The sequence below is a fragment of the Gossypium hirsutum genome, chromosome A09, assembly GCF_007990345.1.
Source record: "Gossypium hirsutum isolate 1008001.06 chromosome A09, Gossypium_hirsutum_v2.1, whole genome shotgun sequence".
Lineage (NCBI taxonomy): Eukaryota > Viridiplantae > Streptophyta > Magnoliopsida > Malvales > Malvaceae > Gossypium > Gossypium hirsutum.
Window position 1 is genome coordinate 17,878,089 of NC_053432.1, and position 16,872 is coordinate 17,894,960.

The following is a 16,872-nucleotide window of genomic DNA, read 5'->3' on the forward strand; positions in this document are numbered from 1 at the left end:
TAGAGGTTAAAGCTATAAGACTTCGTAATAAGAATTGCTTATAAATATATTCAATGCGAAAGGTTAAACAGGTATGTACTCCAAGTTTATATGTGAGCTTGATTTGAACTAAATCATAAGGTAGTTATGTGATGCATACGAGAGCAATCTATGAGAGTATTCCTATGATTATGTGACATCAGATCAGTGTGAGAGGTTATGTGAAATCATACAATATATTTATGTCACATGAGCTCACTTTTATGTGAAAGTTTATCTGCCTATTGTATATGATGAGATGTGCATATTCGGTAAAGGGATGGTATGCCCGAAGGAAGAGTGAAATAAAATATACGAACAACTATGTTATAATTTGATTGTTATCTGTTGACACTGCTTAAAACTTACTAAGCATTGTAATGCTTACTCCGTTTACTCTGTTTCCTCTGTTTTATAGATCTCATTGCGAAGCTACAGGCTCGGGGATCGTCAGCAACTAGTCACACTATCACTATCCACCTCTTGTTACTGTTATGTTTAGAATTATTTTATGGCATGTATAGAATAGACTAGTGGCGGAAGAATATTTTTGGTTGATGTATATAAGCCATGCGAAAATGGCATCTTTTGAATGTTTACTTAGTGAAGTTTAAATTTTACCTCTGGTTGTGCTTAGTACTTATTTAAATGAACGATCTTTATTTCAAGAAAAAGTTCAAAATTTTACTGTTCTGACATGAGTTACAAGTCCGGTAATGCCCCTTACCTATTCTGGCGACGGTTACGGGATAGGGGTGTTACACAAGGAACCCAAAGCAACAATTGATGGGGATTACCAAAGTGAGCTAATCACCCATAATCAAGATTTGATTTACTCTACTATTCTAACTCCTAAATTTTATTTATTTTCTATTATTTATTTTATTATTCTAAAAACTTTAAAAACCTTTCTTTTATGTTCTCGTAGTATAATTTATTTAAAGTACTAATTAGATCTTTTAGTATTTAGGTTAGAATTGATCTAGCGCTCGCCTCCCTTGGGTACGATCCTCAGAGTAATCACCTCACCTACTTCGTTGTAAAACTATATTACAACTTGACCCGTATACTTGTGGATACTGCCTTGTTATTCTATATTTTATTGCAGTATTCACACTCTGGACATTCATATGTCCGGAGGCGGTCAAGATTTTATTTTCTAGGAATAACAATTCTATTGGTTTCTATTGAGATAGAGTTACTTTCCTATTGAAAATGATAAATGGTTTCTAGTTTTGTGTTTGATACATGATTGTTTAATCCCACACTCTAAGTGATTCGTGGTACGAGAATAGCAGAGAAGGCTGTTCGGTTGAAAGTTGGGAACGTCTAGGATTTGTCTCGTACAAAGCACTACTTTTTAGGAAAAGTTTATTGCTATAAATATCACAAACCGACTTGGTTTTCAAAATTTTAATTTTCCACTATTGCAATACCATTTTGAAATCAAATTTCTCTAATACTTTAGTCAAGAATGTTTAAGCCCATCTAACATGGTAGAAAGGTTAGGATACAGTTGGCATGCCAATTCGGGTCATATGTATATGTTTCACTAAAGTTTTGTATTAGTGTTATGTGGGGTTTAAAGATATGAGATATGTACCTAGAGTTCTATTACATTACCCTTTGATCAGGCATATGTTGTGGACCATGGGGCATATGCTACCTAATTAGAGGCTTATCTAATCTGGAGTTCTATTGTGTTTAGGCATTACGCTATATGCTTACTAGTGTATGTGGAGTGTTGTAGTGTCTGGATCATGTTTTATCAAGGTTTCCCTGGGCATCAATCTGAAAATGAGGTAAGAATTAAAAATAAAAGCATAAAATTATTTCTACAAAGTCCATGAGCAAATTATGATACTAAAAAATTAATATGGTAACAAGTTATATATATATGAACTTAGTAAGTAAATTCTTAATTAAATTAAAGTAATAGGCCAACACTTGCATCTTAATAAAAGAAATGGAAATGAAATGTTTGGTGCATAAAATTTTGGAAAGTTGATATAAAAGAAAGAGTATAATGTAATAAGTATTATTCGAAACATTTGTGAGAGTCTTAAGTATGAATTTCATAATGATTGTTTAACAAACCTTAAAATGTAAGTTGAGACCAACAAGTCAGTTAATTCAAATGAAACAGTTAATGGTACTTAAATATGGCTTGAATGTAATGATATAACATGGTTATGAAGGACTCAACGCTAACAAAGTATATGATAAGTAGGTTTATCCGTTGTTACTTACAGAGCTCATTAATCTCACACATTAGTTCTTTAAAACGTGTAGGAAAAGGATTCGTCGAAAAGTTTAAGGTCCAAGCTTGGGAACCTCTCATCACCCTTAATTAGAGCTTGTTATGTATATGTAATATTTATCATGGTATCAGAATTTTTGGCATGTACATAAGAACATAATTTTGACTAATATTTATAAAATCAATTTGTAACTTGAATTTCTTTCGGTTTTCTTAAAGTCGTTTATTTCACCATTCATCTCAAGTACATGTATACAGTTTATTTTAAGTTTAAATAAGCTTCAGAATAGATATATAGTAATTTGAAACCCATTAAGATGATATGGCGTTGTTTATGGAAGTATGAAATGATTAATGGTTACCTTAGTGGCAACTTGTGCTGCCTAGGCGACTTCTTAACAAATAGTCTCTATTAATTAGTTTCGCCTAAGCTGTAACACCCCAAACCCGACCCAAATGCTATGGCCGAATCTGGTGTGTCACATTGAAGTGTTTTAGCAAAAATCGTGTTTTCATTGAAAACCCTTCTTAAAACAAAAGAAACTAAAAAAAAACCTTTCAGTTGTGAAAACCTTGTTTAAAACATTTGATTTAAGAAAACTTATCATTTAAAAATTTAATTGCAAAAACGTAGAAAGCATACTATAATTTAGGAAACCCATGTTCAACTTCGTGTGATTACAATGAAAATAATAACAATAATTCAAGTAAACATAATAAAACCCTTATTACAATATTATTTGAAACATGCTTAATGAAATAAAAACTTATATGCTTAAAAACAACAAGTCCAATTTATCTTGCTAGCTGGCCACCTAGAGTCCCTCCAGACATCGAACCTTCTACTGAGCATCACCTGAAAATAAAATAAAAGAGGGGGTGAGTTTTCACAAACTCAGTGTGTACAACCCTCGACGGAAAACAAGCATTCAAAAAAAACATCATTCATCAATCATGCAATGCAATCCCATCCAGATTATCCATCCGCTACACACCAGATCCGTCCCCCGTCACACCATGTGGGAATATAAATATCGACCCACCCAGACCACACACCATGGTAGCCCGGTTGCGAAACTACCTTCATTTACATATTGGGCTTTAAAAGCCGTCGGTGAATCTACGATTGTCAAGCAACCATGTGATCCTCATATACTTCCTTCGTTCCATAATTCCCACCCAAATGAAACCTAAGCAGAATATCATATGTATGCATGTCACATCCATAAAACTTACATTCTACACCTAGGGGTATTTTGGTCATTTTCGCCCTTAGGGGCATTTTGGTAATTTTCCCTTAATTAAGGCTTTCACTTACCTTCGCCCGTTAACGAGTCCCGTGAGCTAAGATGAACGAACACTATGCACCAGTAGGATTCCAGAGAAGAGGAGGTGAGTCATTAAGATCGCTTAAGTACCAAGCTCTCTGTAGATCCAATCCTAGACATGCATATACCCATTGCCACACCTTAACCCTTTGACTTGTCCACGATCGCAATATATTAATTAAGTCTTATGTAGATATCATATACTAGGCCTAAAACCCCTTACAAAGCCCAAACAATTTCACATACCTATATCTAGGCCATTGAGCCTAATCATATTCATATGGCCCATTAGGCCCAAATCACCTGTATATGGCCCATTAGGCCCAAATCACATTTATATGGCCCATTAGGCCCAGTCACATTCATATTCATGCTCACATACAAGTTCTTATCACATAGCATTAACATTCAGTTTTTGCCTATTATGGGCCCAACTGCCCATCGGGCCCATTTAGCCCATTCCGGCCTATATGGCCAAATCACAACCCAAGTCCACGAAATCGCCCGTGGGCCTCAAGCAACCTATCGGTCTCCCCCTTACGAGTGTTTGCGCACTCGTAAGACTACTGTAGCCAAACTTTCGGCTTTTCGGCATTTTGGCTTTTGTGGATACATAAAGTGTGTGCAGTGTATGTATACACCTGGTAAGCAAGCGTAATGCGATCTCCCTAGCCCAAACCTACAATCGATATCACTCAAAGATTAATCTTATATACTTATCAAATACTTTACCAAAAGCCAGAATATCACCTTAACCTTACCTTGCGCGATAAGTATAACAACCACTTCACTAACCACGACCAACTCCTAGATCTGCACCAATCGTAACTATTAAAACCAGAATAATAGGTGACTCGTATCCAACACAACTCCCCTTACCTTACTATGGCTATTCGGCCAACCTTAGCCAATAGATGAGGAATACTTACCAAAACCGCAAACACCTAAAGAGCAATTCGGCAGAGAGATAAGATCTGAGATCCGATTCTAATTCCCTACCAAATTTGATTGAAAGAGTAAGGGACAATAATCGATACCTAGCAAAGAAAACCGATTGGAATAGCAACACTTACACTAGATCCGGTCAAAGAGTATTCAGCCCTTGGAGATTTAGCTTTTTGGCTTTTCAAACTTAGTATGGTGAATAATGTTTATTTGGTACAAATTAAAGAAGAAGAGTAGAAGAAGAAATCGGCTAAGTGAAACAAAGAAAATTGAGTAGAGAAGAATAGAAATTAGCAAGAGGAAAAGAAAGAAAAACAAAAGGGTTTTCGGCTTTTTGGATCTTGAAAAGAAAAGGGTTTTCGGCTTTTGAAAAAAGGGGTTTCTGGCAACAAGGTGAAGTAGAATTTCGGCAGTAGCCTGGCAACCCTATATTCGGCCCCTATTTATAGCCCTTATAGCTGAATTTTCCATGCCCAATTCCCAATTCGGCTCCATCACTTCTCCCTTCTCATCTCCTCGTTTTTCTCCCGGATAACCCCTTGATCTTTTCTTTAATTTTCTCTTCTGAACACTCCCCTTGGAGTCCATCTTCACACCACTTCCATCTTTCTAGAAGGCCAAAATTAAACTTTTAAAATTACTAAGCTAGGACTCGAACCTTGGATCTCCTTGCTAGCTACTAACACCACCCCCTACTCCCTAAGTGGCGTCACTTAGCCATTCCTCCACAAGGCTTTTTGATGCTATTTTTCCCCTATTCTATTTAAAAGCCCAACTACTTGCCAGCCTTGATTCTTTTAATAATTAAACTATAATTTCATTTATTCCTAGGTTTGAACTCAAACCATAATTAAGACCTACTATAATTATCACATGGCTAGGAACATAAAACACAATTTTTATCAAAACCGAAAATAAAGAAAGTTTGGGATTTCAAGATTTTTGGGTTTCGGGATTTTTGGGGTGTTACATAAGCAATAACTTGAGTCGCTTAGGTGGCTTCTTAGCGAAAGAAAAAAATTGATAGCTCTAGTATTGCTTAAGTGGGAGCTTTAGTATTGATAGAATTTAAATATTTTCAAAAGTTTTATAAAAATGTTTTCAAGTTTAATGTAACACCCTAGAACCAGCCTAGACGTCTGGTCCAAGCATAGAGAGTTATGGTAAGTCATAATTTATACATATTTTTGTCCCATGCTTAGCATATTTTTGGATGAATTATCATTAAATTTGTGGAATCCGATGCTCCTAATCCTTTAATTTCATGTTTTATACTTAGGTGAGCATATGAGAGTAAAAAAAGTGAGAAACGGGCCAAAAACAGAGAAAATGGGTCAACGTAGGAAATCAACACGGCCTGGACTTCCTCAAAACGGGTAGCTCACACGCCCATGTTTATTCAGCAGACTCTAAACACAGCCTAAGTCACTTCACACGGGCATGTCCCTATCAAGCAGAAGTTTAGTTCTATTCGGAAACGGCCACTCTTGAGGGTCTTGAAGCATTATAAAGCCTATATAAACACCCCATGAGGTAACTAGAAAACACATATAGAGTAGGAGCAAGGAATTACTCAAAGAAAATCGATTGATCCATCTCAGAAGCCGTATTCTCCTTCAAGACTGAAGATTTACCTTCAATTTCCTTCAGGGGTTTTTGGGTTTTCTTTATGTCTTGTTATTATTCTTCTGAGATTTTTTCTTTTACACATATGAATTGAATCCCCTAAATACCTAAGGGGAATGAGACCTAAGACAGATCTTGTTATTATTTTCTAAATTATATGATAAATACTTGATTTGTTCTTAATTATGTGTTCTTAATTATTGTTTTAATATTCCAAGATATTGATATAAGTATTGATGTGCTTATTCAGAGGAGCAAAAGTCCCTGTCTAAGAGTAGATCCAGCATAATTAAGCGGAGTTGATTGCACCCTTAGACATAAGGCGGCATAAATCTACCGGATTAGGGTCAAACCTACTAAGGGAATCCATAGATGGAGTTGATGCAACACTAGGGGTTTTAATTAGAAAGAGATTTCAATTAATCAACCTAGGGTTAGACGTTTTTAGTCTCGAGAGAGATAATAATATAACTTAGGGATTTCTACGGATTGAGTCAAGTGAATAAATCGTCTGGTTCAGAGTCAAGTAACAAGTGAAGTCTAGGTGGATTTTTCCTTGGGTATTGTCGAAATCAATCAATTTTCCCAAAAGTATTTCCTCAATTTTCATCCTGTGCATTCTTAATTTAGTTAATTAGTTTAGATAATGTAAATCCCCTTATTTTTAGGCTAGATAATAAAAAGAAAGTTAATACTAGTACTTTTAGTTCTTGTGGGCTCGACATTCCGGTCTTGCTATAAACTATACTACTCTTCGATAGGTGCGATTGCCTTCATCATGGTAATAGTTAGTTTTCATGTACGATTAATCATAAATATAAAACTTATCACACATACATCAAGTTTTTGGCGTCGTTGCCAGGGAACTAAAATATTAGGAACGCTTAACTTTTATTACTTTATTCATTTATTTTATTGCAATATAAATTTTATTTTAGTTTTGTTAATTTTACTAAATTTTGTTTTGTTTTCTTCTGAACGGTTTTTATAGTTTATGACTAGAAGAAACCCGTCAGGACCATTACTTTTTGACAGTGAGATTGAAAGCACAGCTCGCAAAAACCAAAGAGATATAAAGTGAAAAGTAAGAAACATAGAGGAAGAACAAGAGGAAGATATCCATAATACAACCGAGGAGATGGCTGAAAATCAAAATAATCAGCTTCCTCCTGTGGTTGCTGCAGATCCAATAAATCAAAATCCTGCCCTTAGTACTATGTATGATTATGCTAAACCTACTTTAACAGGAGCCGAATCGAGTATAGTTAGACCTTCTTTTGCTGCAAATAATTTTGAACTAAAACCTAACACAATTCAAATGATACAACTGTTTTTTCAGTTTGATGGTTTGCAGGACAAGGATCTAAACACTCATTTGGCGAATTTTCTGGAGTTTTGCGACACTTTTAAGATCAATTGCGTTTCTTACGATGCTATTCGCCTTCGGTTGTTTCCCTTTTTATTGAGAAACAAAGCTAAACAGTGGTTGAACTCGTTACCACGATGGTCAATCACTACTTGGGAACAAATGACCAGAAAACTCTTACTTAAATATTTTTCGCCGGCTAAAATAGCTAAGTTGAGGAATGATATCTCTTCTTTTGTATAGATGGATCTAGAAACACTCTATGATGCATGGGAGAGATACAAGGATCTATTGAGAATGTGCCCTCACCATAGGTTACCTCTATGGTTACAAGTTCAGACTTTTTACAACAGTACGAACCCCTCAACAAGGCAACTTATCGACGCAGCCACCGGTGGAACTTTAAACAACAAAACACCTAAAGGCTTACGAATTTATTGAAGAAATGTCACTGAATAACTATCAGTGGCAAGTCATGAGAACAAAGCCCACAAAAACAGCCGGTTTTTTCACCATCGACGCGATTACTATGCTATCTAACCAGGTAAAGCTTTTAAAGATTGATGGTTTATGTGGTTCTACTCAGGTACATCCAGTGATAAGATGCGATTCAAATGGAGGAGGAGTACACACAAAATATCAATCCTTCAACCATATCACCAAGGAGGAACAAGTTCAATATATGGGTAACAATAATTCTAGACCACAAAATAACCCATACAGTAACACTTATAATGCAGGTTGGAGGAACCATCCCAACTTCTCGTGGGGTGGCCAAGGAAATCAAAGGCCACAACATCCCCTAGCCTTTCAACAACCACCTTACCAGCAGGAAAATAAATCGAACCTTGAGGAGATGCTAACGAAATTTATCTTGGTGTCAGAAATTCATTTTTAGAATACCGAGACAACACTTAAGAATGAACAAGCATCTATTCAAGGGCTCAAAACCCAGATAAGCCAACTCGCCAAACTTATTTCTGAGTGACCATAAGGTAGCTTGCTGATTAATACTGAATCAAACCCAAGGGAACAATTCAATGCGATTACCGTTCGAGATAAGGAAGGGTTAGTTTGTAACACCCCGAACCCGAGACCGACACCGGAGTCGGACACGAGATGTTAACAAACTTTGAAAAATTTTCCAGACACTGCCCAGTCTGAGTACTAGTCGCTTCAAAAATCATATCTTGCGTTTCACAACTCAAAAATCAGTTTTGTGATTTTTCCCTGAAACTAGACTCATGTACCCACCTATGGATTTTTTTCTAGAATTTTTGGTCGGGCCAACTAGTACAGTTTATTAGTCAAAGTCTCCCATGTTACAGGGGTCGACTACACTGACCTTTTCCCATTACGACTGGGATATCTCTCTGCACAGAGCTTCAATACTGATGCCGTTTGTTTCTATGGAAACTAGACTCAGAGAGGAATCCATACATATATGGTATGACCCCTAATTATCTCTGGTCAATTTATAGTGAATTTCCAAAAGCGGAACAGTGAATCCAGAAACTGTTCTGGCCCTGTTCCACAAGAACCCGAATATCTCTTTCTGTACTGTTCCTATAATTGTTTCGTTACTTCCATATGAAAGTAGATTCATCAAGGTTCGATTACATAATTTATTCACTATTTAATTCCACTCCTACGAATTCTTGTGATTTTTCCAATCCACACCACTGCTGCTATCAGCTTCTGTTTTCAAAGTGAACCTTACCTAATTTGGGGTTTCATGGACCAACTAGGGCCTTGTCATACATAAGCCCACATATGATCATACTTAGCCATTCTAGTGGCTGATCATTTGCTCAACACTTCCATTCCAACATAGTTACATCATGAAACCATCTATACATTCATAAATACGAATGGTCTAATGCCATACTCCACTTCTACAAGCCATCTTCGCATGGCTGTACACTTATACATTTCATAAAGTACTCGAAAGACAACAATGGGTAGTCCTATACATGCCATAACAAAATTCAACCAAAATAGTACCCAAAAGAGCCTTTGATAGTGTGGGCGACTTCGACTTCAAGATCCCGAGTCCGATAGCTGGAGAACCAAAAATCTATAAAACAGAGGAGCAATGTAACGAGTAAGCAATTTATGCTTAGTAAGTTTGAGCAAGGAATTCCAGCATGCACAAAGAATAGCACACATTTTGCTAAACGGAATATTTCATAATACGCAATTTACCGATATCAAACTTGCTTCACAACATTAACAACCCTTATGTACATACACAATAAACTAACTTGGCCGAAGGCCGGTAGCTCGTTTATCAACTGAGCGAACATTTATTTGTAAGGGCTCGATTAAATTCAACACATACGTAACATATCCCCATATTGGGATGTTTTTCGAGTATTCGCTGGAATTTTACAGCAAGCTCATTCATTACCAAATCACGTACCTTTGGGATTTAACCGGATATAGCTCCTCGTTCAAATGCCTTCGGGACATAGCCCGGTTTTAGTAACTCACACAATGCCTTCGGGACATAACCCGGATTTAACAACTCGCACGAATGCCTTCGGGACTTAACCCGGATTTAATAACTCGCACGAATGCCTTCGGGACTTAACCCGGATTTAATAACTCGCACGAATGCCTTCGGGACTTAACCCGGATTTAGTATCTCGCACAAAGGCCTTCGGATCTTAATCCGGATATATTCACTTAGCACAAAGCCTTCGGGACTTAGCCCGGACAGCATTCAATTAATCATCCACATCTAACAATAATTCATAGCACATTCATATTTCATTTTCGTTTACGAAACTCAAACACAAGGCACATATTGTCCTTGCACATTCGGCTCAATAGCCACACATAGAGCATGATTTAATCACATCGAAATTTAAGCTCTCTTACTCAAGAACTTACCTCGGGTGTTGTCGAACGATTCCTCTAGCTATTCAACCACTTTTTCCTTCCCTTTATCGGTTTTATTTCCCCTTTGCTCTTGAGCTTAATCAAACAAATAAATTGATTTCATCATTTTAGGCATCAAAAGATGAACACAAGGCACTTAGCCCATATTTATACATTAGACATTAAAGTCTCATACATGCAAAAATCATGCATCAACACCACATATTAGCTAATTTCTTGCCCTTGACCGAATATGCATGTCCATTTTTGGGGTCGATTTCAACACTTAATACACACATGTACACACTAGTAAAGCATCCTCCCCCTTTTCATCAATTTAACACATGCATTGCTCATTAACATGCAAAGTTACATTCGGCCTTAGCACACATCTTGCTAGCCGATTCTTCTCCATTTAGCAACCAATGCACATATGTGCTCACACAACAAAAAATGCTAAAAAGGAGGTTCAAGAATCATCAAGCCATCATCACATGCATCATTAACAAGCTTCATATTTTGCATGCAATGGCATTAACACAACCCCCACCTAGGCCGAATCTTAACTCATCCTCATGCCTCATCACCACAACATCAAACATCAACCAAGAATGATTCATCCATGGTCAAGTGCCATTTCCATCACATAGCAAGATTTAGACCATGGGTTAGGTAGAACTCAAGCTAACAACTAAAACATGCATGCCTCTCATGGAACATCATCAAACATACCTTAGCCTAGCTACATGCATGGCCGAATCTCTTCACCTTTCTTCTTCTTTCCTCCTTAAAATTTTTGGCCAAGGATGAACCAAAGGATGAGAAAATTTTTCTTTGTTTTTCTTTCTAGTTTTTGGCAAGCATGAAGATGAGAAAAGGATGAACAAAATTCCCCCTTTCTCTTGTTTAGCTCACGGCAATGGGGGGGACAAACACCACACACACATTTTTTTTTTCTTTTGTTTTCCATTTCTTTATTACCCATACTCCTTATTTTATTCTTCCACTAACAAAACATGTTTCATGACATGTTTTGCCCATCCTTCCTTGTCATGGCCGGCCACTACTCATTAGGGGGGGGGGAATTTGACATGCAAGTCCCCCCTTTGTCCACATGCACTAGTAGGTCCTCACACATTGACCTATCACATTTTAGAATTTTTTCACATAAGTCCTATTGACTAAATTCACATGAAATCAACCAAATTGAAGCTTGAAATTTTCACACGTTCATAATTACATATTCTACACAATAAGTATCACATTCAAACATTTCGGTGACTCGGTTTAGCGGTCCCGAAACCACTTCCCGACTAGGGTCAACTTTGGGCTGTCACAACTCTCCCCCACTTAAGAAATTTTTGTCCCCGAAAATCTTACCGGTAAATAGGTTTGGGTATCGTTCTTTCATCGAGCTCTCGGTCTCCCAAGTAGCTTCCTCGATCCCGAGTTTGAGCCATAACACCTTTACTAGCGGAACTCTTTTGTTTCGCAACTCCTTCACTTCACGAGCTAGGATACGCATCAGTTCTTCTTCATAGCTCATGTCGACTTGAATTTCAACCTCCGATGGGCTAATTATGTGCGATGGATCAGATCGATAGCGTCGAAGCATCGAAACATGAAAGACGTCATGAATCTTTTCAAGCTCCGGGGGCAAAATCAATCTATACGCAACCGGACCAACTCGTTCGGAGATTTCGTACGGCCCAATGAATCTTGGGCTCAACTTGCCCTTACGGCCGAACCTGAGTATCTTTTTCCAAGGTGAAACCTTAAGGAACACTTTGTCTCCCACCTGATACTCGATGTCTTTTCGTTTCAAATCTGCGTACGATTTCTGACGATCCGTGGATACCTTCAGACTTTCACGGATTACCTTTACTTTCTGTTCAGCATCTCTAATCAAATCAACTCCGAAAATTTTGCTTTCACCGAGCTCGGTCCAAAACAATGGTGTACGGCATTTACAACCGTACAAAGCCTCATAAGGTGCCATCTTAATACTTGATTGAAAACTATTGTTGTAAGCGAATTCAATCAAAGGTAAATACCGTTCCCATGAACTACTGAACTCGAGGATGCAACATCTCAACATATCCTCAAGTATCTGAATTATCCGCTCGGATTGACCATCGGTTTGGGGGTGAAAAGCAGTGCTAAAATGCAGCTTAGTACCCAGAGCTTCTTGCAATTTCTTCCAAAATCGTGAGGTGAATCTCGGATCTCTATCCGACACGATAGAAATAGGTACCCCGTGTAATCTCACAATTTGATAAACGTACAATTCAGCTAGTTTATCCAATGAAAAATCCGTACGTACGGGGATGAAATGAGCCGACTTAGTCAGTCTATCAACAATAACCCATATCGCAACCTTCTTACTTGCTGACAAGGGCAGTCCGGACACAAAGTCCATTGTGACTCGATCCCATTTCCACTCGGGTATCATGATCGGCTGGAGTAATCCTGAAAGCACTTGATGTTCCGCTTTCACTTGTTGACATATTAAACATCTCGAAACAAAGTCGGAGATGTCCCGTTTCATACCATGCCACCAAAATTGACGTTTCAAATCGTTGTACGGCAACGGATATTTGTTCTTTATCGTCACTTTATTCAGCTGACGATAGTCAATGCACAACCTCATGGTTCCGTCCTTCTTTTTCACGAACAATACTGGTGCACCCCAAGGTGAGAAACTTGGTCGAGCGAAACCTCTATCCGTCAGTTCTTGCAACTGAGCTTTCAACTCCTTTAACTCAGTTGGTGCCATACGATACGGAGCTATCAAAATCGGCGTAGTCCCAGGTACAAGCTCAATACCAAACTCTACCTCCCGAACAGGTGGTAAACCCGGTAATTCTTCCAGAAAAACATCCGGGTATTCACAAACCACCGGCACAGATTCGGGTTTCTTTTCTAATTCTTTGTCATCAAGCACATATGCAAGGTATGCTTCGCACCCTTTTCTTACATATTTCTGTGCCAACATTGCTGATATTACAGCTGGCATCCCCTCCAAGTCCGCAGACTCAATTCGGACTACTTCGTTATTTGCGCACCTCAAATCAATAGTCTTGCTCTTGCAATTCACAATCGCATCATGCGCGGTCAACCAATCCAACCCAAGGATAACATCAAATTCATCAAACGGCAAAAGCATCAAGTCCGCTGGAAAACAGGAACCTCTAATTTCCAGGGGACATTTCTTACACACTTTGTCGACAAGCACGTAACGACCCAAGGGATTTGACACCCGAATTACGAACTCAGTAGACTCAATAGGTAAAGTCTTACTGGATGCTAAGGTTTCACATATGTAAGAATGAGTAGAACCGGAGTCAATCAAAGCAATTACATTAGTATCAAAGAGGGTGAATGTACCGGTAATAACATCAGGCGAAGAAGCATCCTCGCGGGCACGTATAGCATAAGCTCTAGCAGGCCCACGGGCTTCGGATCTGGTTATATCATCTCTAGATCCTCTCTGACCACCACCAGCATTGCCCATATTTCCAGATGGTCTACCTCGAGCAGTGGTAGCACCCGGTCTCCCACTCTGATTTGCATTCTGTCCCGACAACCTCGGGCAATCTTTAATGAAGTGGTCCACTGATCCGCATTTGTAACAGGAGCGGTCAGGAAATCTACAACTCCCCGAATGCCATTTACCGCAATATCGGCATTTCGTCCTGTCTCGACGTTCATTCCCAACACTGGCGACCGAAGTGCCTCGTGTACCCACAGGGGGTCGATCACGATCTCGTCCAAAAAGGCCCGAAGTGCCTCTAAACTGGCCCGCATCATCTCGAAATCTCTTCGATGTCTGTTGAAGAGACCTCCCCGAGGATGTTTTACGAAACTCTCCAGTTCCCTCATCAACTCTTTGCTTTTCTTTTCTAAGCTCTTCGGCTTTACAAGCTCGTTCAACAAGTACCACGAACTCTTGTATTTCAAGAACGCCAACGAACATTTTTATATCTTCATTCAGCCCATCCTCGAAGCGTTTACACATAACAGCTTCGGACGAAACACATTCCCGAGCGTATTTGCTAAGTCTAACAAATTTTCGCTCGTAATCAGTAACCGACATGGAGCCTTGCTTAAGCTCAAGAAATTCCTTCCGTTTTTGATCAACAAATCTCTGACTGATATACTTTTTCCGAAACTCAGTTTGGAAAAACTCCCAAGTTACTAGCTCTCGGGGCACAATAGAAGTCAGAGTACTCCACCAATAGTAGGCAGAATCACGTAGCAAGGAGATAGCACACTTTAGGCATTCATCGGGTGTACAAGATAGCTCATCGAGTACCCGGATAGTGTTGTCCAGCCAAAATTCAGCTTGCTCGGCATCATCGCTATCCATAGCCTTAAATTCAGTAGCCCCATGTTTTCGGATTCTATCAACTGGGGCTTATGTGACCTTATTTGGTCCGTTACCAGCGGTATTGTAGGTGCGGGGGTAGTATTTGTTCGGGAATGGAGGTTGTGGAACAGCCATATTAGTTCGAATGTATTGGTTAAACCAATCATTCATCATGCTATAGAATGCTTGTCTAGCTTCATCATTCTGATTACTAGCATTAGGTTGAGAGTTTGCCGGCACTGTCCCTTGTGCGGGAGCAGGCGCTACACTCTCAAGATCATTAGCTACCTTTCGGTCACGATCGGGATCCATTACTATAAATAAACACATTTACAATTGTCGGAAATCACCACACAATCAAGTAATCACATAAAATGGCATGTATAGCTAGACCCAAAACATTACGGTAGTCCTAGAATCGACTAAACCGTAGCTCTGATACCAATAAAATGTAACACCCCGAACCCGAGACCGACACCGGAGTCGGACACGAGATGTTAACAAACTTTGAAAAATTTTCCAGACACTGCCCAGTCTGAGTACTAGTCGCTTCAAAAATAATATCTTGAGTTTCACAACTCAAAAATCAGTTTTGTGATTTTTCCCTGAAACTAGACTCATGTACCCACCTATGGATTTTTTTCTAGAATTTTTGGTCGGGCCAACTAGTACAGTTTATTAGTCAAATCTCCCATGTTACAGGGGTCGACTACACTGACCTTTTCCCATTACGACTGGGATATCTCTCTGCACAGAGCTTCAATACTGATGCCGTTTGTTTCTATGGAAACTAGACTCAGAGAGGAATCCATACATATATGGTATGACCCCTAATTGTCTCTGGTCAATTTATAGTGAATTTCCAAAAGCGGAACAGTGAATCCAGAAACTGTTCTGGCCCTGTTCCACAAGAACCCGAATATCTCTTTCTGTACTGTTCCTATAATTGTTTCGTTACTTCCATATGAAAGTAGATTCATCAAGGTTCGATTACATAATTTATTCACTATTTAATTCCACTCCTACGAATTCTTGTGATTTTTCCAATCCACACCACTGCTGCTATCAGCTTCTGTTTTCAAAGTGAACCTTACCTAATTTGGGGTTTCATGGACCAACTAGGGCCTTGTCATACATAAGCCCACATATGATCATACTTAGCCATTCTAGTGGCTGATCATTTGCTCAACACTTCCATTCCAACATAGTTACATCATGAAACCATCTATACATTCATAAATACGAATGGTCTAATGCCATACTCCACTTCTACAAGCCATCTTCGCATGGCTGTACACTTATACATTTCATAAAGTACTCGAAAGACAACAATGGGTAGTCCTATACATGCCATAACAAAATTCAACCAAAATAGTACCCAAAAGAGCCTTTGATAGTGTGGGCGACTTCGACTTCAAGATCCCGAGTCCGATAGCTGGAGAACCAAAAATCTATAAAACAGAGGAGCAATGTAACGAGTAAGCAATTTATGCTTAGTAAGTTTGAGCAAGGAATTCCAGCATGCACAAAGAATAGCACACATTTAGCTAAACGGAATATTTCATAATACGCAATTTACCGATATCAAACTTGCTTCACAACATTAACAACCCTTATGTACATACACAATAAACTAACTTGGCCGAAGGCCGGTAGCTCGTTTATCAACTGAGCGAACATTTATTTGTAAGGGCTCGATTAAATTCAACACATACGTAACATATCCCCATATTGGGATGTTTTTCGAGTATTCGCTGGAATTTTACAGCAAGCTCATTCATTACCAAATCACGTACCTTCGGGATTTAACCGGATATAGCTCCTCGTTCAAATGCCTTCGGGACATAGCCCGGTTTTAGTAACTCACACAATGCCTTCGGGACATAACCCGGATTTAACAACTCGCACGAATGCCTTCGGGACTTAACCCGGATTTAATAACTCGCACGAATGCCTTCGGGACTTAACCCGGATTTAATAACTCGCACGAATGCCTTCGGGACTTAACCCGGATTTAGTATCTCGCACAAAGGCCTTCGGATCTTAATCCGGATATATTCACTTAGCACAAAGCCTT

The 16,872-nt window shown here is 38.8% G+C and overlaps 1 non-coding gene across 1 annotated transcript; it reads right to left on the reverse strand.

Annotated features, from left to right (window-relative positions):
• Positions 1-7,753: 7,753 nt before the first annotated feature.
• On the reverse strand, positions 7,754-7,860 carry LOC121207294 (small nucleolar RNA R71). The gene has a single exon (XR_005902386.1). It is a non-coding gene; the product is annotated as a small nucleolar RNA R71 (small nucleolar RNA).
• Between the last annotated feature and the right edge of the window lie 9,012 nt (positions 7,861-16,872).